The sequence below is a fragment of the Neovison vison genome, chromosome 13 (genome assembly GCF_020171115.1).
Source record: "Neovison vison isolate M4711 chromosome 13, ASM_NN_V1, whole genome shotgun sequence".
NCBI classification, from domain to species: Eukaryota; Metazoa; Chordata; class Mammalia; order Carnivora; family Mustelidae; genus Neogale; species Neogale vison.
This window is the reverse complement of record NC_058103.1, coordinates 23,897,191-23,922,122: the sequence shown is the minus strand read 5'-3', so window position 1 is coordinate 23,922,122 and position 24,932 is coordinate 23,897,191.

Below are 24,932 nucleotides of genomic sequence, written 5' to 3'. Positions count from 1 at the left end.
TCCCTCCCTCCCTTTTTCCCTTCCTTCCTTCCTCCCTTCCTCTCTCCCTCCCTCTTTTCTTTTCTTCCTTCCTTCCTTCCTTCCTATCTTCTAGAAGATCAAACTGTACCAAAGGCAACAAGAGGTACATTATACTACTGTCTTGTCGGTTCTTTCAAATAAAGTATTTAAGGTTCAAAAGAACATTAATGTAGAGGCATTAGGCTATTGTATTTCTAGAAGCTCGTTTAGTACCTGACATTTACTAACTATCTAGTCTGACTGAATAATTAAATAAGTTTTAATTTAGTGCCACACTACACAGGAAAAGAAAGTATTTAGTTTTGTTGACATTTATTTCATGATTATTTTTTAATAATGTGATGGCTAAGGACCATTTTTCTCCCTCTCTATTCTAAGTAATGTTTATACATAATTACCATGTGCTCATTTGTATGGAGACTGTGTACAACAATAACTAAATAATATACAAACACAATTAGATTAGATAGGTAGAGCTATAGTTAGTTAGAGATATTATGAAGGATAATTTATGTGTCAGCCTGACTAAGCCATTGAGTGCCCAGATTTTTTTCTCATTTTCAAATATATATTTTGGACAAATTAATTGATTAAACATTATTCTGAATATATCTGTGAAGGAGTTTCTGGATGAAATTAATATTTGAGTTGTTAGACTGAGTAAAGCAAATGGCCCTTCCTCATGTGGAAGTGCCCCATCTAATCCACTGAAGACATGAATAGAACAAAAAAGCCTGAGTAACATAGGTTCTCTACATCAAGTTCTTCCTGACTGTCTTCAAGTTAGAATACTGGTCTTCTATCTTTGGACTCTGATTCATACTTGAACTTATATTGTTGGCTGTCATGATTCTTTGGACCAGGACCAAAACTATAACATAAATTCTGGCCTGCTGACTGCATATCTTGGGAATTCTCAGCTTTCATAACCATGTGAGTCAGTCAGTTTCTTATAATAAATTTATTTATTAAGAACAGAACCAATAGGAGAACCCAGAATATAGATTGATATGCAATTAATGGGAATACATATTAAAAATACAATAAAAGAAAATATAAATACTGAAGGATTAATGGGACGAGTTAATTTAATGAAGGAAACAGGTTTTGAACATAAATATATATATAATATATATATATACACAAATATTTCATTTTTAAAGTCAACCTTTTCTACTATATCAGTATACATTTTATTAATTATTAATGTATTCACTTATTAATTTTTCAACCTTCACTCATCTTTGAATCTCCAATGCCTACCATGTTAAAAGCACTCAAACAGTGAGACCCTCTAAAGATCATTACCTGCTATCAAAGAAAACTCACATCCCAACAATGAAAGACTCTATGCTAAGGTTAGGTTCAGTGTGCTCTGGGAGGAAAAAGAAGGAGGGGGTTGGTATATGGCTAAATTAGACTGGTAGATCTGTCTAAACTTCTGAGAAGAGATAAAAACTCTAATAGCAATTCAGAGTTTTCTGTATTTGCATACATAGTTTCTTCAGTCTGCCCGACAGTCAGCGGGGCAGGAGAGTACATAGCACCACTTTTGAAACTATAGTGATTTTGCTTTTATTTCTAACTCTCAAGCTACTTTCAAAATTGAGTTTGCTGCACCTATTTTGCAATAACTAGGCAAATGGGAAGAGTGTATCACCCTGTTAAAAAGTATTTTATTCCTGCAATTCAGAAGACACTAACCTCTGGCTTGAAATCTGCACTGCACATAATGCTCTTTGCACCCAGGCTATTGGGTCCTACCTCTTTGAGGTGGAAATGTCTGCACAATTTACTGAGGCTTTAGGCAGGGTTATGTTGGCCTAGCAGTTAAATAGTTATGTTAGGAATAAAAAAGTATTTAATGGTTTATTGGAAAGTCAATGGCATAATGTGTGAGGTGCCTCTTTAACCGTATACTAAAAGTGTCAAAATTCCATGCAATTTTCCACACATAAAAATGGCATAATATCCTACAGGTGTCAGCCATTTATTTCCACTTGCTCTGCTCATTAGTAAAATATTTCAATACATAGTCTCCTGTATATTAATCTGGCATGTCCTACTGAATAGTCAGGCTAAGCAAGAAACCAAGTAGGTTCTGAAAAGTATGTTAAATACTAAGAACTTATTGCACTTTATCTGGAGTGTTTATATTTGTTGTGGTCACTTCCTACAACACTAATTCACTATGCTGATTGTTGCACTGTCCACTGTTGAATGTAAATTCTTTGTGGAAAATCCAAATGTCATTGGTAGATACTTAATCTTTGCCTTAAGCTCTCTACCAAAAATAATAAAGATTGCCTCAGGGAATCTACAACCCCTTAAGAAGTAGATCATTTTTTTTAATGGTAATTGATTTTCAGTGGTCATGGACTTTTGAAAAATACATGCCACTATAATGGTGGACATATTCCATGCCCTTCCCCAGTTACACTCTGCACATAAAACCTCATAGCGGGATGCTCTGAAAAAAATTATAAAATTTTCCCACAATTAAAAAGAAGCCCCCTTCCAAAGATGTCCCTATTTTATAAAGAAATGCAATTGTCATTGTAAAGTAGGTATGTATCACTGATATTTTCTGTGTTTAAAATACATATACTTTGCTTTAAGTAGACTTAGTGCTCCATATGGTTTAACAGTTACTATTGATAAATATACATATTATAAATGGTGTGTGTGAGTGAGTGTATAGCTAAGTATTGGTCGACCCTTATGATATATATTTACTTTATACATAGAACTATATTTTATCTTATATATCAGTGTAAGACTACACACGCAATGTGAATTATATGCCATCATATCATCTATTCAATTCTTTTGTGTAGCAGAAATATGTGGGGTGTGTGTGTGTGTGTGTGTGTGTGTAATTATAGGTATAATTTCTGCAGAGCTCACAAGAATATAGAAAAAAGAGAAAGAAAACTACTTATGTATATGTAGTATGCATCCGACCCATTCTTTAAGCTTAATATCTCATAGCTTCCCCCTAATGTTTTATGATAAGAGTAACAAAGAAATATCATCATTACATCTACCAATCAGTAGATTATTAGCTATACTTTGAGTGACCTGCCATTTATCTCAACTCCACAATAAATTTATTTAGAAAAAGTCAATAGTAATATTAATAAAAGATTATTTCATTCAAAGGTTTCAAGGGTATTATTCTGTTTAAGAACATAAAGTCATTCAGTAGTAATAACTATTCTAACAAGGCCAAATTTTAACTAAATATTTTATTTGGGTTCATCTTATAGATTTATCTGTTTTTTTTTTTTAATTAGTAAATCAGATGGCATAGCTGGAATTTAAGTGTTTTCTTTCTTGTTTGCTTTCAACTGTAGTCAAAGAAGTTTCAAGAAACAAAGATGCATGAATAATTCTGCCTATGTTTTCTGACTGACTCTTGAAAATTAGAAACCCACAAATATTAATAATTTATTCATAACTAGTAGGGTGGAAATTAACAATAATTATTACTAATCGAGTGGAAAAGAACAACCTCTTCATTTAACTTTACTGATCTGTTAATATTTGAAATATGAATCTATTTACATTGTGATTTTTAAAAGAACTTTGTAATTTACTTATATAATTTAATTAATCCTTCTTTCCTTTTTTTAACCTCATTGTCCATTTCAAGAATTTTTTTAGAGTGGTGGAAATTTTTTAGAGTGATGTAAATTTCCATCTACTTCTATCACACATAACCCAACTCATATTATGCTGTGATGTCTATCTGTAAATTTCTTTCTTTCTTTTTTTTTTTTTGAGGGTCTTTTTTTTTAAGATTTTTTTTTTTTTTTTTAATTTGACACAGACAGAGAGATCACAAGTAGGCAGCGAGGCATGCAGAGGGAGAGAGAGAAGCAGCCTCTCTGCTTAGCAGGGAACCCAATGCGGGGCTTGATCCCAGGACCTTGAGTTCATGACCTGAGTCAAAGGCAGAGGTTTAATCCACTGAGCCACCCAGGTGCTCCTATCTGTAAATTTCTATGACTAATATGTTTCCTGCCTTTATTCAATATTTTTTTAAAAATTTATTTATTTGACAGACAGAGATCACAAGTAGTAGGCAGAGAAGCCGACAGAGAGAGGAGGAAGCAGGCTCCCTGTGGAGCAGAGAGCCCGACGTGGGGCTTGATCCCAGGACCCCGGGATCATGACCCGAGCTGAAGGCAGAGGCTTAACCCACTGAGCCACCCAGGCACCCCTATTCAATATTTTTAAATCTTGCTTTCAATTATATTTCTAGCCTTTCCAAAGTAAGATTGCTAGGCTGCTTCCCATTTTCCTGAGAGTTCTGAGGAGAGATCCAGAGGCCTGTACCATCTCATCTCCCCAATTCCCTGCTGCTTACTTCCCTGCATGTGTTGTCAGTGCCCAGAATGACCTCCTGATGCTCCCACCTTAGACCAACCCTTCCTATGAGCACCAGATCCAATTCATTCTTGACTGTCCACTGAAATCATTCCAGCAATTCTTTCTTTTCTCATTTTTAATAATTAATGCTCCTTTTGATACAGTATATTTTCCATCAGCACATAAGGTATTCATATTTCTGCAAAAATTTATTTTTTTAAAAGAGCAAAGCATAACTAAATTAAATAAAGCAAAACAAAACTCTTATGACCTCACTGACTTGGGTTCAGTGATTTCTTGTCTTCCTTTGCCTCACATTGCCTATTCTTACTTCCCTCTAATTTATTCCTTCCCCTCTTGTTGAACCTAAACAAATTCAGATGTTTTTGTCTTCACCATGTCATGCCACTCTTTTCTACTTTTCCTTTTTAGCTCACCAATAGCTGCCATATAGCTAAATCCAATAGTTCACCTTTAGTCCTCATACTGCTTCGACTATCACCCTCCCAAAACTCATGTCTACCTGGAACTTTAGAATATGACCCAAGCTGAGGAACTCCAAGGATTGTTAGCAATTACTGGAAACTGGTAGAGGCAAGGAAGTGTTCTCCAGAGTTTTCAGGGGAATTGTGAACATTTAGTTTACTTGGCAACAAGGAAACTATCGTCATCTCGTTTGACTGCTACTTCTCTAGATACTGCTTATCTCCTGGTCCTTCTTTACCTCCCTGACTTCCAAAAAAAAGAGCACCTAAGGCTTGATCCTTATACTAACATCCTCCTTGGGTGATCTTATCCAGTCTCATGGTCTTAATTATGCTGATGATTCCTCAATTTATATTTCCAGTCCATACCTTGCATATGAACATCTGTTTAGTTTTTTATTAATATTTCCACTCCTATTCCAATGGGCATCTAGAATAGAACATGTCCCAAACTGAAAACGTCATGAGTAGGACTATACTATTTTGTGTACCAATAAATAGAGAACATTTTCCTTCTCTCTCCAACCAATAAATAGTAAAAATCAATAATCTGACTATAGTTTGGATTAAATACCTTGGTATTGTGTCTTCTTCGTTGTGGTTTGGTTTTTGAAATCTCACAATGTATATTAGGTTTTGACATACATATTTGGAAGCAATATAAGAATTAAGGCTATAGCAGCCCTAATCCAGCCATAGGAAGTCATGTTAGCTTTATATTTTATTCAAAGTCAAAATTTTACTCCCTGCTTCTGCATTGGCATGTGGCTGCAAACCACCATGATGCCTCTGCTGAAATATTGCACTAGACCCTCAACTGGACTTTCCATTTCAAACATTATTTCTCTATAATCCATGGAGCCAAAATGATCCTTTATAAATATAAATCATATAATGATATCTCTGCCTCATAACTTCTAATGCCCTTGTGTTGCATTTATTGCAAAATGCAAACTTTTGTAAGATCCTATGGGATGTAGCCTCCATGACCCCCTCCCAGGTGCCATTCTTCTCATTGCTTCTTCTCATGCTCTTTTGCTCTTCCTCTTTCTCAAACAAGGCAAACATCTTCTTATATAGATTTTGCCATATCATTCACGTCCACCTTACTGTAAATTTTTAAAGACTGTTTTTTTTTGTAATTTAAGTCTTAGATTTAATGTGGGCTCAGAGAGGTCTTCCACGACCATCCGATTCCAGTTATTCTAAAATTCACTCATATTAAAAGATACTGTATTATGATAGTCATAATTTATTTCAGAAGTATCAGGTTATGCAGTTTTATAACACATGAGTGCCAGTTATCTTGAGCTTTGATTAGGAGGGTGTCTACTGCCCTAATCAAGAATTCACATGCCTGGGATTATTTAATTCTGCCTTTATGGCAGGAAGCATACATTCCGGGGGGACCTACTATAAGCCTTTCAGCCATCACATTGAAAAATCAGATTTGATTGGTAAAATTAGTGTCTTTTTAATTAGAATAATGAATGTGTAGGATAGGGTCTCATTAAATCTGAAGGTAGAAATAAAGTGTGGTTGGCTTAAATGCCTTCCATACATTCAACACTCCCATATGAATAGGATATCAATAACCAGAAGGGTATATAAAAATTACTTTTGGGGATGCGACATGTGAACTAGTCACTAACAGTCATCCACACTGAATTTGGCAGCTTTCTGTTTGATTTTTGGTTCTAAGGGGAACACCTTTGTAATGGAATTTCATCAAATTTATAAAATTTATAAAGCAAGGCTCATGGACTCTTTAGTGACTGCTCTGCTAATTAATAGTTAACTAATAAATGTCAGTATAGTGGCAGTAATGGGTCTAAAGTGTGCTGTTAATTTGTGAGTAGAACAGCCTATTGGAACTCTCTTTAAGCAGATGACTATTTTTTTTTAAATTATTATTTATTTATTTATTTATTTTCAGAAAAACAGTATTCATTATTTTTTCACCACACCTAATGCTCCATGCAAGCCATGCTCTCTATAATACCCACCACCTGGTACCCCAACCTCTCACCCCCCCGCCACTTCAAACCACTCAGACTGTTTTTCAGAGTCCATAGTCTCTCATTCTTAACTACTACAAAAAATCTGAGAGCTATGCTTTCCCATGCCAGTCTTCTCTCCAAGCCTTGCACCCAGTGGTGATCAGTAGAACAAATTATTTAAAAGCTCAAACTGGCTTAGACTTAATCCATTCTGATCACGCAGTTGTTCCTTGAAGAATATTCAGCTGGCTTTGCAGGAAAAAAGTTAGTTCTTCGTGTAGCCATTCTTTTTTCTCTTTCTGTTCCTGAGATGACAAGAGTTTACTGTGAAAAAAAGCATTATGCATCCTTGCATCAAACATGAAGCTGATCCTCAGTTAGAATATCCTCTGCCACCTGGGTGGCTCAGCTCACTGAGCATCCAACTCTTGATCTAGGCTCAGATCATGATCTCGGGGTTGTAAGATTGAGCCCCGTGTCAGGCTCCACACTCAGTGCAGAGCCTTATCATGAGTCTCCTTCCTGCTCATGCGTGCTCTCTCTCTCTCAAATAAATAAATCTAAGAAAAGAAGAAGAGAAGAGAAAGAAGAGAAGAGAAGAGAAGAGAAGAGAAGAGAAGAGAAGAGAAGAAAAGAGAGGAGGAGGGGAGGGGAGGGGAGGGGAGGGGAAGGAAGGGGAGGGGAAGGGAGAGGAGAGAAGAGAGAAGGGGAGAAGAGAAGAGGATATTTTTTGGAATTTATACCATGTCCCTTTTTGACCAGTGACTTCCTGCCTTGCAGCCATTTGTAGCTGAGTTTTGCTCAGTTTGTCAACAAACTGAGTGACCTTGGAGACAGATTTAGTGTCAATGTCAGAGTGGAGAGTTCAGTTCTGTCACCACCCTGATTAAGGCCTTGTGAAATCTGACTCAACCAAGTCTGCCTAAATGAAACTATGGGATGATAAATTCCTGTCATATTAAGTCGTAGATGTTGCAGTGATGTGTTACATCAGAAATATGAAAAGATTAAAACTAGTTGAGCTTTAATGGTGAGTGGGCTTATGTTCTCTGCACTATAACAGGAGTGTAACAGCTGAATTCTAAATTTCATTACTGACACCTTAAAAATTGAGTTAAAAAGAATTTGTAATACTCCTGCTCATGATTATAGCTAAGCAGGTCAGGGTATTGTCTTACTATGAGTTCTAGTACCTTCTGTCCACTGTTCATGTATAACTAGGTTTCTTTGACTACCATAAAAAGATTTTGCCTTGAGAAATGATTCAGAATGAGATATTAAAGACATTCGCTTAGACGTTAAGAAAAAAAAATCACACAATTTCCAGTAAATTTTCTTTCAAGGAAAATTAATTTTATCCTTTGCTAGGAGATCCAGGCTTTATAAAACTGATAAATAGGGAAGGCTCCTGAAGGTAACTTCCCTTTCCCTCTTTTTCCTTATGCTGCATATCCTCAATGTGTAACTTCTTTCTGTAAAATTGTGGATTAGCTTCAAGAAAACTCATCTTCCTCATTTTAACATGGAGATTTAATAAGTATGGATTATATATAATGCCCTATAAATCTCAAATAGCCCACCCCATCTTCTATTCAGCTATCTCATACTTTATTTATTTATTTATTTATTTTTATTTATTACTTATTATTTTTAAACGATATTTTATTTATTTGTTTGAGACAGAGAGAGAGCATGTGCAGGAGTGGGGGAGGGGCAGAGAGAGAGGGAGAAGCAGACTCCTCACTGAGACCACAGCTTGACCTTGGGCTCCATCTTAGAACCCTGAAATCATGACCTGAATGAAGCCAGATGAATCAGGAATCAGGAAGCCAGATCCTTAACAGACACCTAGGCATCTCATGGATGTTTTACTTTTAAAAAATGTAAAGCAAATGTAGGTGTTTCTCATGAAAGGATTTGCATATAGCATTATCTGAAAATCTCCATTTCTGTGTGTGTGTGTGTGTGTGTATACACTCACATACATGCATGTATGCATGTATATATGCATGCATGTATCTATCGTCTTTATAGCTCTCCCTGCTTCACCTTATATCTTAGCTTATTTATAGTGAAATTATTTTAATTTGATTGTTTATGCAACTTTTGGTGCAAATTAAGATTTTGCAAACTTTAAAAGAGAGAAATGTAAGGAATGTGACTGATTCCTTTGTACAGTAACACTAAAGTTCAGAATGAGTGATATGGGAGTGAGAAAATAGAGTCGAGGCAAGTAGAAGAATAAAGGAAACATACCTTGAATATCATAAGGTATTTGATCAATGTTTTTTAAACCTCAAGTACCACAGAATTATTTTATCAATATCTATAACTATAACTGCCATTTAGGATTCCACATTAACAAAAAAGTGATATTCTTCTTTTGTGTCAAATGCTATCTATAAGGATATATATTAATTTTCTATGTATTATAACATTTGATCCTCAAAATTGTGAATTAGGTATACTGTAGCCATTTTGGATAGTTGTAATAATGCTTCATTGAAGGGAAATGACTAAAATTAATTCAATTATTGTTGAAGGACCTGAAATTGAGCTCAGTTCTTTGGAAATGAGATAATATACAAAGTTGTTTTTGTTTTTGTTTTTCCCTACTATACTGCAGCAAGGTATTTCTCAAACACTTCTACTACTTTAGATTCCCATTATGTTCACTTGGATCAAGTTCTTGTTACTCAGAATTCTACACTGATTCTATATTGGACACTTGATATTGTAATTTGTTCTTTAATTATGTTAATGTTACAGAAATAGTAAGTTCATTCACTTATTATCTTATGCTAAACAAAACAAAACAAAACATCTGGCTCAGAGTAAAGTGCAGATATGAAAGATCAAGTTTGTATGAATATTTAGAGACCCACTATCTGTATAACATGAGAATAAATGTTACGAAAATAAGAGCACTAAGAGACCACTTTCTTTTTTAATTTTTAAAAGATTTTATTTATTTATTTGACAGAGAGAGACACAGCAAGAGAGGGAACACAAACAGGGGAGTGAAAGAGGGAGAAACAGGTTCCCCGTTGAGCAGGGAGCCCATTGGAGGGCTTGATCCCAGGACACTGAGATTATGATCTGAGCCGAAGGCAGTTGCTTAATGACTAAGCTACCCAGGTGCCCCAAGAGAACACTTTCTTTAAATAGTGGACAATCTATTTGGACAGGTAATATACAAACCAAATTTAAAACACTATGAAATAGTCTACTTATACCAACATATGGGTATGAGTACTTGGAATGTAGATAATTAATTTTGGGAGCTTTGTTTTTTTAAGTTTTATACTTTTATTTATTTTTTAAGTAATTTCTACAACCATCATGGGGCTTGAACTCAGAACTTCAAAATCAAGAGTTACATGCTCTACCAACTGAGCTAAATAGGTGCCCCATGGTTGGAAGGATTATCATCTGAAATGGCTCAAAAGACTATAATGAAGTAATTTTGCTTAAAGCAATTTCTAAAATATGTGGATAGTTGAATAGGAAGAATGAAGGGTATTTGAAGGGTAACAAAAAACATGCATGAAAATGAACATGGGATTTTGACTCGGCACGGTGTCCCCCTCAGGGTCCCCCTACAATTCCATGGATAATTTTGACCTAAATTAAGGGGAGTTTGGGTGTTTGAAATCAGAAATTAGCACTTTGTTCAAGTCATAGAGAGCCATTTGAACATTTGTGGGCAGGAAATCATGAAAATTCAGTGTTTGGGAAAAAATAACGTATAGAATGAATATGGAGGGAGAAATTGAAAGTGAGTAGTTAAGTTAAAAGCTAAGAGAACTCAATAAATGTGAGCATTAAGAAGATTATTCTGGGGTGTCTGGGTGGCTCAGTGGTTAAGCCTCTGCCTTCGGCTCAGGTCATGATCTCAAGGTCCTGGGATTGAACCCCGCATCAAGCTCTATGCTCAGCAGGGAGCATGCTCGCCCACCCCACCCCACCCCCCTGCCTGCCTCTCTGCCTACTTGTGATCTCTCTCTGTCAAATAAATAAATAAAATCTTTAAAAAAAAAAAGGAAGATTCTTCTACTTGTGAATGATAATTATACTTCACAGTGCTTGGGAGTATAAGAATATCACTTCAGCTTTCCCTGGCTCAATATTTAATTCACATAGATACTGGCATTCTGTCATAGAACTGGGGTGGGAGGGAAGGGAAGAGATAAGAGGATAGAGTGATCCCAGCATTTAATTTCAAACTACTACCCAAGATATCTGGGTGGAAGGGAATAAAGAGAGCAATTTGCTCTTTTTGCTCATTTTGTGAAATGCATTGTCTATTACCAATTTACATGTCATTCTTTCTGTACTTCTGACCCGTCTTTCTGATTAGATGGTAAATATCATTGAACTTTTTCTCTTACACATGCTGATAAAGGGAATTAAATAATGGTTATAGATGAGTTGTCAAATATTTAAAATACTGAGGGAAACCTTAATTTAAAATAATTTTCTGGATGCAAATTTAAACTTACCTAAATGATCCGTTATTCTTATATTATTAATCGAGGTAATAATCATTAATTCAGTCAATCAGCATGGTTTTAGATACTGAGGGCTTAATGGTAAATAAAACAAGATTCTCATGTTCCTGAAAATTAATGTCAGTGTGCTGCACATGGTATTAAGATATTTTATTGATCTGCATGAGAAAGTTATGCAAGCAGCAGATACTGATTTGTCAGAAGCATCTTCCTTATACAGTGAGGAAGATTTGGACTTTCATCAGAGTGGAATACATCAATAGCACTGTGCTTCTATTTTAGTTTGAAAACCTTTTCCTTTCTTTCATCCAGGATACCCATCATGGATCACTCTGCTTGGCTTTCTCATCCTACTTCTCCGTATAGAAAGTTGTGTATGGTGACCAGGGTAAAAGATAGACAATATTTCTAGTTCTCTGTCTTCTCACTAGTTTTGTGATCTTGACCTAGTCACATAAGTTTAGAAACTTTCATTGTCTAATCTGGGAAACGAAGTAATAATGACAAGGGAAAATGTTTACCGGAGACCACAAGTTATACAAAACCACCTGTCATTGTTTCAGGAGCTTAAATTTCGTTCGAGTTTTTTGTTTGTTTGTTTGTTTGTTTGTGTTTTTGTTTTGTTTTGTTTTGTTTTGTTTTACAAAAATTGTGTTTAGTAACTAACTACAATACACATACAAAAATATAAAATAGGTCTATATGGGAAAACTGAACAACAACAACAACAAAAATAAACAGGTGTGTGATGGTCTAGAAAAGAATGCAGAATTCGCCTTTAGAAAAGAGGACAGTAAAAAAATTCAAAGAAGTTTCAATTTAGATTAAGATTTTCCAGTGACAAAACCCCTCCCAGACATAAGTGTAAGAAAAAAAAAAAAAAATTACCCTTCTCTTTCTTTGTGCTAAGTCCTCTGGTAGAAGAAACCTCTTTTTCTGTTTTAAAAGTAGCTGTAAAAATAGCTAGAATAGTTCTGTGGGCACAGTGGGTTTCCAATCACAGCAATTATAAGTGCTGTCATTATTCATACTACCATGGGAGTGTAGTATATTTTTTTGAATTGAAGGGAGTATATTTACCATATGTTTCCAATAGCATAAAACACACCGGCTGGCACATTTGGGCATTCAGCGTATGTTTTTGTGATTGAATTCTACTTCATACACTCAAGAAATGCTTATGATTCTTCTTGGATGTCTTGCCGGCTAAGATGTATTCTAAATGCTTGAAAGACATTGTTTCGTCTTTGTTTTCCAAGCCCCAAACCAAAATGGTCTAGATTTTCCTTGCTTTGAATTAACAGACAAAATGACTTTACTCCATAAAAATCTGGGAGAAAACTCAGCCAGAAATACAGGTATATTCACATCCATACTCATACACACAAGAAAGAGCTCCAAAAAGCTTCACTTTGCCTATGGGTATCACTGTTACATAACAGTAAGTGTTGCTTCAGGAAGTCAAAAAAACTTATCTAATAGGTCTGTCAATTCATCAACTTGAATGGCTTTTGGATAAAAACAAACAAAACAAACAACTTATGTGTATCTGTCACTGTGTAGAATAGGCTTAGTCTTATTTATCTCAGATGTAATTTTATTTTGAATTGTATCAAAGGGGGACAAATGAAAATTAGTTTTTCAAATAAGAGAGAATACTTTTTTTTCCCTAGATCTTTGTTTATGTGCTTAAAAATTGCATAGTAGTCAAAACTGATTCACGTTCTCCTCCAGCAAGTGTAATGGACTCTTGAAGGTAGTGAATGAAGAGCTGGAGTTTCACTGCACAGGTCGTCAGGGTGGACTATATAGAATCCAAAAGCTTGGAGTACAAAGTAACCTGCACTGAGATTTTTGTCACTGTTCTATTTACCAGAGTCTCAATGACACTTCTTCTTCCCAGATCAGGTTCCATCATAGGTCTCCACCCTCTGGTTGTGTGTCCACCAAACTTTAGTGCCATTATATACATTTTTTTTTTTTTTCCTAGAGAACTCATAGAGAGGAATGGAGATGCGTGTAGAATTAGGATTGTTACAAAAATATCCTAACCTGGAGCCTCCTGGGTGGCTCAGTCAGTTAAGTATCTGACTCTTGATCTCAGCTCAGGTCTTGATCTTGAAGCCCCACTTTGGGCTCCAATAGGCATGGAGCCTACTTAAAAAAAAAACAAAAACAAAACTTAACCTGAATTGGCTAGGAATTGGAAGCAAGTTTTATCTGAAATGTCCTTGTGTACTAAGTCTTTATCAGCTAAAATGCACTTCTTGAGAAGGGCTAATATTTAAACACCAATCTCGAGCAGAATCAAAACAGGGACCATAATAAATAATTTACTTAAGATACTTGTCCAATCTAAAGGTTTCTAAAATACTAAACACACAGGACTGTGCCATTGCTTTGCAATTTGCATCACAGTCTCTTGTGACATGTTCTCAGGAAGGCAGTCTTCTGTTCTTGTCTTTTCATATATTCTTCTCTATCTGCTCTGATCATGAACAAAATGTTTATCTTTCTCTTGTTATTTTTAGACTCTATTTCAACCCTTTCTGGAAAGAATATATGTAAAATGGCAGTGGCCATCATTAAAAATAGTTTAAAATCAATGAACTTTAAATGAAAATAAGTTATGTTATCTTGTAAAGTTTTAATTCCCTGGCCATCCCCTCCTTTTTTTTTTTTTTTTTTTCTTTACTGGGATTATAGCTATATCTTTTAAATAAATAGTCTTTGTTTTCTAAGCCCCTTGCATTAACAGAGAGAATTTAAGACCAATGGCAAGAACACGCTTCTGATGGAATTTCAAACCAGGGATTTGATCCCACAAATATTTACGTAACTACTTTTGTATACTGACTCTCAAATACCTTTTGAGTTGAGTATCTCCATTTGGGTATCCCATAAGCACTTAAAATTTTTTATAAAAAAATTTTCTTGGGACGCCTGGGTGGCTCAGTTGGTTAAGCAGCTGCCTTCAGCTCAGGTCATGATCCCAGCATCCTAGGATGGAGTTCCACATCGGGCTCCTTGCTTGGCAGGGAGACTGATTCTCCCTCTGCCTCTGCCTGCCACTCTGTCTGCCTGTGCTCGCTCTCGCTCCTCTCTCTCTGACAAATAAGTAAATAAAATCTTTAAAAACAACAACAACAACAAATTTTCTTCCTTTTTTCCGCTTTATACCCCCAAGCCTGTTGTACTATCCTTACCCCAAATCCCAGGGACTTGTACCACCACTCAGAGTCCATAGGAAATTTGGGGGCCCTCCTAGTTTCCTCTATCATTTCTTTTTTTTTTTTTTTCTTTTTTTTAAGATTTTATTTATTTATTTAACAGAGAGAGATCACAAGTAGACAAAGAGGCAGGCAGAGAGAGAAAGAGGGAAGCAAGCTCCCCGCTGAGCAGAGAGCCCAATGTGGGACTCGATCCCAGGACCCTGAGATCATGACCCGAGCTGAAGGCAGAGGCTTAACCCACTGAGCCACCCAGGCGCCCCTCCATCATTTCTTATACTCCCTTTACCGTTGTCATTGTGCATTTTGAGCATATTTTTGCTCACCAGCCAAATATTGCCAGGAATACAGAAGTAGACAAAGTCGGTTCTATTACTATATCAAAAGAGGCCACACACCATGGGGCCCGTAGGGTGTCTCTTTGGGAGAATGGGCTTGCTGTAAGATTTGGGCATGGGTGGGTGACCTGGGAAGGATTCTAGGAAGCAGGGCTTTGTTATGGGTTGAGGAACATCTGAAAGCAAAGATAAGTTGGCGACATGATAGTTTCACATCAGAACTGAAGAGAATAAAAAAGATAGCTAAAGATGGAACTGGTTTAAAATATTGATCAGTCAGTTTAGCTAGACAAATGATGGGTGGTCAATTTTGTGGTCTGTAGAGTCTATTTGCTGTTGTCTGTGCTCAGATATACATTCAAAGGTGTCTTGTTTTGCTCACAGTTCATCACAGTCATAAATAGGGTGCTATGTCATGACAATGGCCTGGATGTTGGTGTCAGGTCATACTCTTTAGTCCCTACTGGCTCTGGCTAGTAATTTATCCTGAACTCTCTCTCTCTTACAGACATTTATACCACTCTAAAGTTGTCCAAGTGCCTAGTGCTTTATGTCTGCCTGTCTTTTACAAGAAGTTCCCTTCTCACAGGGTACATGTCTACTGTATTTGCAGATCTCTTAAGCTTTATCTTTAGAATTTGAGATTAGCACATCCCTCTGAAAATCATCCTTTAAAGAGTCTCTTTCTAAATAATGTCCCCTCCTCTTTGTTATTTCCAAACATCAGTAAGAGCTTGAACTCTTAGGGTATAGGCTGTCTTTAACATACTCACCACTGTTTCCCCAGCACCTCCCACAGGTAGTGAGCTATTAGAACGTATAGATCGATACAGTGATTTATTGTGCACTGTGTGAAGATAAGGATAGAATAAGGTAAGGATAAGGATAAGAAATGAGGCAGAAATGTATAATTATAACCTTGTTTTGAAGTAGTTTTGTATCAAAGGGGAACAATGGAATGTTATGAATTCAAAATTAGGTAAATTTAATTAAATAAATAGACCTCAGTATTGTAGAGACTTTTGTTTGGTTTTGTTTAGGAGGGGAGGGTTGAAAAAATAAGTTAGGAGGGAGATCATGTGAAGCTATGTTGCTATAATGAAATTCCTGGTTGCACACACAGTACTTTGTATTGATTTTTCAAATTCTAATGCTATGAACAAAATCACTACATGCACAGGAGGACATGTTTTGATCTACTTCTGCAAAAATGAAATTTTTACTCAAGCATTATTTGATTGACCATCACTGTCAGTTTGCTCCTTAGGAGCCAAGAGAATTGCCATTGTGGGGACATATACATGTGAAGTTCAGGGCTACATGAAGAGAATAATTTGTAATTTAAGGTGTAGGGAATCTCTCTTCAGTACCTTAGACATTTAGATATGAAATAAATTGCAATAAATATGTAACCAGATTAGACAGAGGTCTCTTGACAGCAGAGCAATGTAGGAAACTTGACAGATCCACTTACGTGTGCTGGTAGAGGCAAGCATTGTTTGTCTTCCCTTATGGGAGCAGTTATAAGACCCGACAAATACAAGGGCAACTTCCAGTTTCAAATAATTAGACTCGTTAGCAGAACTTGGTTATTCTTTTCCTCCACATACTTGAAGTAAATTCAGTGTTCTTAGCTAATACATTTAAAAGAAAAAAAGAGCTTTGCAAATAGTACTACATCATGTAAATAATTAAATGTAGTTTGCTGTTATTAAAACATTTTACTTCATTTTCTTTTTAGAACATTCATGTGAAGTAGGCAGAGCAAATGTTGTCATCAGCTAGTAGGCAGAGCAGATAGTGTCATCTCCAGTTGTCAGATGAGAAAAGACACAGCTAATCTGTCTAATGCCCATGGAAGACATCATTAATAGATCACAGAACTCCTTTGGAGTTGATACAAGGTATATCATCTTTTTCAAGAAAGTGCTCTCATAAGCTACTCAGGTGTCATCAAAAATAGGCTTAGAAGCTCAGTACAATATACCCAGAAGAGAACTTATGCCCTCTAAAGCTCCAAGGTCATATTACTCTAAAATATTACAACAATTTTAAAAGTAACAAAGTATAAACTATTCCTGGGTCCCGTTTCACTTATGACAATATTCTCTGATATGCATTATATTCTGCTTGTTAAATATTCTTTGTTCTCTTTGTATAAAATTAATAAAAAGAAGAGGTGCCTGGGTGGCTCAGTCAGTTAAACTGCTGACTTTGGCTCAGTCATGATTCCATGGGCCTCAGATTGAGCCCCACATCAGACTTCGTGTTCAGCAGGGGGTCTGATTCTCGGTCTCTTGTGCTCCTACCTTGCTTATGATCTCTCTCTCTCTTTCTCAAATAAACTAATAAAGTCTTCAAAAAAATGAAGAAAAATAAGAAGCTGAAAGAGAGAGACAGAGACAGAGTGAGAAACCTGACATCTGGAACATTACATTGTGTGAAATGTTTTACATTTCATCTAACATTAACAGTGAAAAATATCTTTAATGTATGTGGCTGATCAGATAGTTTTATCTTTAAATAGCTATACTTATTGAGATTTTTAAGAACATTTCCTAAGCAAGTACTTTGGATTACTATCAAAGCTTTTAAACTTTTTGGCCATTGACTAGCTATTAAATACTAACCATGGAGAAAAAATATATATGATATAGATATTTTTACTATCCAGTAGTCTATTTGTAGATTACATACATATGCATTAATTAGTTAAAACATATCAATTGAATATATAAATAGATCAATATATGTGTAAAATACTTAAGCCTCTAGGGTGCCTGGGTGGCTCAGTGGGTTGGGCCGCTGCCTTTGGCTCGGGTCATGATCTCAGGGTCCTGGGATCGGGTCCCGCATCGAGCTCTCTGCTCAGCAGCGAGCCTGCTTCCTCCTCTCTCTCTCTGCCTGCCTCTCTGCCTACTTGTGATCTCTCTCTGTCAAATAAATAAATAAAATTTAAAAAGAAAAAAAAATATTTAAGCTTCTAGGATAAAAATGCAATTATTTGGATTATTTACTTTTATTTATATAACAAATACATAGATATTATTGCATTCTGAGCACAGTTTTTCTGCCTATGCTGCAGAAATGTAGATGTTAGTAATCTCTACACTCAACATGGGTATTGAGATCAAGAGTCTCATGCTCTTCTGACTGAGCCTTCTCAGCAATGTAAGTGTTAATAATAATTACTCCACTCTCATGGGTTTATCAGAAATAGAAATTAGTTGGCCCTATGTCTTGTCAAATGCAATGTTCAGGTGCAGTAATGGACACATTTCGGGGGGGCATGTTATTTATGTTTCCCATAGATAGGTGTTCTCTGTGTATATGTTTATCCTATTTAGTACTTAGCTTTTAGTCAACTTAATTCTTCCCTGTATTATACAAATTAATATAATATTATAAATACAACACATGTACAATTGTCTACGGATTATAATTGTAGCAGTGCTCTATCTCTCTCGAGAAAAGCAGACAGTTTAGTAACTCAAAGTGAAGCTAAATAAAGATGCTCCAAGGGTGCTTGGGTGGCTCCGTCAGTTGAATGTCTGACTATTGATGTCAGCTCAGGTCTTGATCTCAGGGTCATGAGTTCAAGCCTTACACTGGGCTCCACACTGGGTGTGAAACTCATTTGAAGAAGAAGAAGAAGAAGAAGAAGAAGAAGAAGAAGAAGAAGAAGAAGAAGTAGAAGGAGGAGGAGGAGGAGGAGGAGGAGAAGAAGGAGGAGAAGGAGAAGAGGAGACACCCCAATAGCCCTTTGGGATTTCATTATCCAGACTTGTCCTAGACAGCACATAAATAAAATTTCATCTTTTAAAGAAGGAATATGATAAATTAGTTTTACCTATAGGATGGAGGAAAAGCAATAGGGTCCACAGCAATGCTTGTAAAACTAAGGCCAATAGGTCCATGGACCTTTGTGGTTTTATTGTCCACAATAGGTCCATGGGCCACCATCATTTCTCTCTATGTCCAGAGAGTCTTACCTTTATCTAATCTGTAAATATTGCCTATAGTGCTTGGGTCAGAAGGACAGTAAAACCAGGAAGAAAGAAGATATAAAATATCCAAGCCCAAAAGCTAATCTATGGAAAATTCTTTCAATTTTCCTTTACAAGTATTGCTCCTAAATTAGCTTTCCCATTTCAATGATAATTATATTTTATTTATTTTTTTAAATATATATATATTTTTTATTTGACAGAGAGACACACAGTGAGAGAGGGAACACAAGCAGTGGGAGAGGGAGAGGGAGAAGCTGGTTTCCTGCATAGCAGGGAGCCCAATGTGGGTTCAGACCCAGGACCCCAGGATCATGACCTGAGCCAAAGGTAGATGTTTAACAACTGAGCCACCCAGGCACCCTCAATGATAATTTTAAAATGACCTAAAAATTACATCTTGCATTACCTTGATGACTACATTATAGCCTAATATTGTTCTTAATTTCAGTATCATTTTGAGATTTTGTAGTTTTAATTTGTGGTTTTTAATTATATTGGCTTTTATCTATATTGAGAGCAATTTGTTTAGCTTAACTTCATGTCTGACTGCTGTAATTTGCATATTCTAATGTTAACATGACAAAAAACAAATCTCTTTCCTCCAGTGCAAGTATTTTGAATTATTTCACCAGTCACAAAATTAAAATATGTATTTTTCAGTGGAATTTTGAAATCAATTTTTTTTATTGAATACGACTTTAAGTCATTTAATAAATCAAAACTTTGATTTAACATGCAAAAACATCCATATGAAATAGAGTCAGAGCATATTTACCTGAGATCCTAAACTTATACTAAATGTTCAGGGCCCCTGGATTGCATGGATCACTTCCAAGACCTTTAAAGAGTCCTGGAACTGTGCATACAGTGTCCTATACACTATTATAAAATGTACAAATGTAAGTTGTGTTAGCACATTTCTTAATAACATCATCTTCTTTTAGTGTCACATCCTTCCTGTGACACCTCGTTTGTTGGGGAGAAAATGGAGTGGCGCCAGGACTGTTGAGGTCTAGGTAGAATGTATGAGTTTGCTGGGGCTGCAGTGACAAAAATCACAAACTGGTAACTTAAACAACAGGCGTTTATTTTGTCACAGTTCTGGAGACTGGATCCAAGATCAAGATGCTGACAGATCTGGGTTCATTCCTTGGCCATCTTATTGCTGTGTCCTCTCATGATCCTCTGTGTGTGCACATGTCTGGTGCCTTCCTCTCTATGTGTCCTAATTTTTCTTCTTCTAAGAACACCACTCAGATTGGATTAGGGCTCATTTTAGGATGCCCAGGTATAATTGAGAAATTGTAAAATTAAGCCTATTGTATCATTTCTCTCTATGTCCAGAGAGTCTTACCTTTATCGAATCTGTAAATATTGCCTATAGTGCTTGGGTCAGAAGGACAGTAAAACCAGGAAGAAAGAAGATATAAAATATCCAAACCAAAAAGCTAATCTATGGAAAATTCTTTCAATTTTCAACGTATAAACTTGAAAATTAAAAATTCAGTTCTTATTAGCATCTTCAAAAAGGGAATCGATAATGCAACCTATATAATTATCAATGTAACTAACATAAAATTTTCCTTTCTTTACAGAAATCATTGTAAAATTCATTAGAATTTTTATTTAATTGGGCACAGTCCTAACATACTACTAAGAACTGGGAAACTGTCTGTATGTGAAGTTTCACACCATATGCATTTTGACATCAGATCCTATCTTTGAGTATCAACTAATCTTATACTATTAAAATCTAGTAGTCCCAGATGAAACAGCATGCAAACTTCCCAGCAATGCTGCACAAGGACCTAAAGAAGCAGGAGTTCCAGTGACAAAAACCCTTAAACATGGTCATTGGTTTGTTAATAAATGTAGAGTGAGAGTAATTCTATTATAAAATTATGTCAGCCAGAACAGTACAGTGGCAATTTAAACATATCTGAATTGCTATACTAGATTTTTTTTTAAAGATTTTATTTATTTATTTGACAGGGATCACAAGCAGGCAGAGAGGCAGGCAGAGAGAGAAGGGGGAAGCAGACTCCCCACTGAGCAGAGAGCCCCCTATGTGGGCCTCCATCCCAGTACCTGAGGCTTAAACCACTGAGCTACCCAGGTGCCCCTATTCTAGATGTTTTGATTTTAAATTAATTTTATATTTTCTTTAATCATCAAAAAACGAATGATAGTATTATCTTCTCCATTTTTACATGTGAGATATTTATCAAATATCATTTCTCAAATATCTATGTGGTCGGAACTTTTTTTCTCATCCTAAAAGCAATTACTTTTGTGTCTAATGATACAATAAGATATTTATGTATCTTGATACTAATAAAATACTTTTGTATCTATCTATCTATATAACTTTGTTTTGAAAGTTCCCATTTTTTTTTTAAAGTGCTGCCTAAATTGTTTAAATTTGGCACTGCAACATTTGGACCTCCCTCAAATTTTGTGGAGTAATGTGATACTTAATGATTGTAAGGAAATGGAAATGAGCTTAGAGAGACTCAACACATAAATGATCCCACTACACTGATGTGTGCTTTATGAATAAAACTTTTAAAGCAATTTGTACAGCTAGATAGTGGCTTGGAATTGAGTTAATCTGGTACATGGCATTAATGATAAGCAAAACTGGCTTTTCCCTTCAATTGATGAGAGCTGATTTAGTGTCAGAAAGGAGAAAAAAATATTTTAAAGTCTAAGATTAGTTCAAGTTTTAGTATTGTTTATACTTAACTCATAAATTTGGCTTTTATAATCATATTAGAGCCACAAAATAAGGATTAAAGCTAATTTTATCAAGTACATGTTTAAGCTCTATGATTATGAACTTTATTATAAATGCAATTTTAGGCCTAATATGGGGTATTTACTAGGGTTTTGTTCTTTATTCAAGTATGAGTAGGGAAATACAAACTAACTACTCAAACTACCCAGTGTTAAACTGAAGCAATAAGACTATTAGTCTGCAACTGGATAAAATTCAAGTGTTAATTTTGTTGATATGTAATTGTCTTCTCATTATGGCACTTCAATTAGATGTTCTCTAATGATCTTTTCTAGTTATAAATTTCTATGTGCCTGAAATCAATGACCTGCAGACCTGGTGCTCTTAACCACTCTGCGGGAAGTGGGTCTATGGCTTGGCTTTTTCCCCATCTCCATGTTGACAAATACTTAAGGGTATAGGTTCCAAGATGTGCTTTAAACCCAGAGAGGAAATACAGAAAATGCTAGAACATCTATTTTTAAAGTATATTGTGCTCTGATTTTTTCTTCATGGCTCACGGAAAATTATTTAAATTTAAGTCTCTTTAAAGATTTTGTTTTTTAAAGTTTAGCATATACTTTGCTTCAGTGTGATCACTCCCAAGTTAGCTCGTAAAGTATTAAACATGTATAATTTTGCTTCAATCAATCAAATCATGTTGAATTGCCCCAGTATTTTATTTTATTTTATTCCCAGCATTTTAGATAGTTTATTAGCTTTGGGGTGCCTGGGTGACTCAGTGGTTAAACTTCTGCCTTTAGTTCAAGTCATGGTCTCAGGGTCCTGGGATTGAGCCCTGCATCAGGCTCTCTGCTCAGTGGGGAGCCTGCTTCCCCCTCTTCCTCTGCTTGCTGCTCCTCCTGCTTGGGTTCTTCCTCTCTCTCTCTCTCTCTGTCAAATAAATAAATAAATTTTTTTTAAAAAGAAGGTTGTTGGGACACCTGGGTGGCTCAGTGGGTTAAGCCTCAGCCTCTGGCTCAGGTCATGATCTCAGGGTCCTGGGATCTAGCCCTGTACCAGGCTCTCTGCTTAGCAGGGAGCCTGCTTCCCTCTCTCTCTCTCTGCCTGCCTCTCTGCCTACTTGTAATCTTTTTCTCTCTCTGTTAAATAAAAAAAATCTTAAAAAAACCCACAAATATTAAAAAAATTGATAAAGGGTGGAATTTAATCCATTCATTGTACCATCCTTCTAAGTAAATTTCAAGTGGATTAAAGAGTCACATTAAAAACAAAGCACAGAGGAAAACAAGGTTAGCCAAAATAATGGGATGTACCGAAATGGGGGAGAAATTTAACTTTGCTTTGCTTTGTAATAATGGAGATATCACCAAAGAAAACCTGGAGACATTTAGTACATTCAAATTCAAAAGTCGTGTATGCTTAAGACTTCAAAAGTGTCAGTTTATATCTATTCTGCATAACGAGTTTAACCAAACTATAACATCAATCTAGTAATAAATGCACAAGCACAGCACATAAAGGGCAAGTCATACCACATTTAAACTCATAAAATATGAACAACCAAATCAGTCTTCAGGTTTATCAAATAACTTACGGAAAAATGAAAAGGCATTATTGTACTGTGAGTTGGTGAGGCTCCTAGGCTCAACTCGTTGTTGTCAGGGTAACTTTGAAGAAGGTGTTTAGTAAGCAATACACACTGCAAAAGAAGAGTTCTAGCAGTGATCCTATCTTGTGACTCAGGAATTTCAGCCCTGAATTTTATCCTAAGCAGACGAAATACATAATATAAAGCTGTTCATTGACGGATTATCTAACACAGCCTCCATTTGGATACAGTGATTTCCACAGGATATGTAAATCAAGTCACATGGGCACAATAACAATTTATTCCTCAGCCAAAATAAAACAAGATATAATAAAGAAAATAAAGCAATCTATTAAATCCGTGCATAAATGTATTGTGTAAATGTGCTTAGATGTTTTTGATAATACACAACAATAAAAATTGTTTTGTGTTTGGGGTGATTACCTTATGGATAATTTATAGCTATATTTTTAAATTAACACAACGTATTCAAAAGCTTCTCAATTTTTTAAAAAATGTTCATTCACCATTTTTTTGAGCATTAGATTGAAGTGAATCCAGATATTGTTACCTTGTTTAGGTAGGAAGTTTATATTCTGTCTTATGGCAGAGGACTTTCAATCTCTTTGTCCCTGTTTTTGCTTTGCTCCCTTTGGTGCGTGTGTGATCTTTTCCATTCAGCCGGCTAATCTTCAGAGAAATATGTTCATTGTTTCTGAGGATGGCGGAGCCTCAAGGAAGCAATGTGAGCAGTGCACTTTAAACCCGTCTGCTTCCTGAGGCTCCCTTCCCACTGTGCCTGAAGCAAAGTGGCATTATCTTTTTCCTATCTTGACAGATACCAGGTTGAAAGAGCACCATTTGGCCACCAGGCAATAGATCATCCCTTTTGTTCTGTTGAACTTGAATCACCAAAGGACAACCTCAAGAGGCCCGTGTGGGCTCTGCACTGAGCCTCCACTGGGGAACGGCCTCTGCCAGAATTCCACATGCCAGGTATTTAGTGGTGGTTGTTGGTGATGTGTTTTTGTTTTGTTTTGCTTTGTTTGTATGTCTAATGGCAAACACTATGCTTAAGCTTTTTCAAAATTTAATTATTGGAATGTGTTTGAATGTAATGTTTAGAGACACAATACCTCCCACTCCACTCCCAACATACACATTGTGGAGACACAGAAATTCCATCATAGAAAGCTGACAAGGAGGCTCCAGGGACCCATTTGCCAAGGAGGTCTATTTCATTTTATTTCATTTCACTTCATTTTTTCCCTTTTTTTCTGATATGTGTTCTGCCAAACTTAGGGACAGGCTTTTGTGAAATGCCAATGATCAGAGAGAAGGACCTGCTCTCAAGTTGCACACTGTCTAGTGGGGAAGACAAAGAGATAAACTGAGTGCTACAAAGCAATGTGCTAACTGCTCTGTCATTGCTGCAAGCAGGGCCTATGGAGCCGAGAGGAAGCAAGTCCTAACATGGTCTGAGGCCTTCAGAGGTTGGAGTCTGTAGTTAGAAGCTTTCAAAAGCAGGGCTTATCTTCAAGACCTTTAGACATCTTTAAGACATACAAAGGGAGAAAAAGAAACATCAGGAATGCTGGAAGCTTAGCATGGGTGGTTACTGCAAATCGTCTTTTA